Raw genomic sequence first — 337 nt, forward strand, 5'->3', positions numbered from 1 at the left:
ACAAAGCCCAGGATGCAATGGGCGGTGGAGCCCTGGCAAAAGAGCATCTCGGGATTTCTGGTCTACAGAGAGGAGTTCAACGTGTCTTAAAGACAGTGGTTGCTGTGGCTGCTGTTAATAATGTTTTCACAATCCCAGTTTCTGTTTGTTGAGCACCTTCGGTGAATTAAAGTGTTAGGAGCACTTTACAGGCGCCATCTAGTTAATTTTTGTTTTTTTTCCAAATACCTTTTAAAGGAGGGGCTAGCAGGTACTCAAGATTTGAGCAGATGCCTATGTAAATATGGATGAAAAATGTTCGGCTTTGACTATAATAGACACAGGGTTTGACAAACCA

Source organism: Mus musculus, chromosome 2 (genome assembly GCF_000001635.26).
Source record: "Mus musculus strain C57BL/6J chromosome 2, GRCm38.p6 C57BL/6J".
In the NCBI taxonomy this organism is placed as follows: domain Eukaryota; kingdom Metazoa; phylum Chordata; class Mammalia; order Rodentia; family Muridae; genus Mus; species Mus musculus.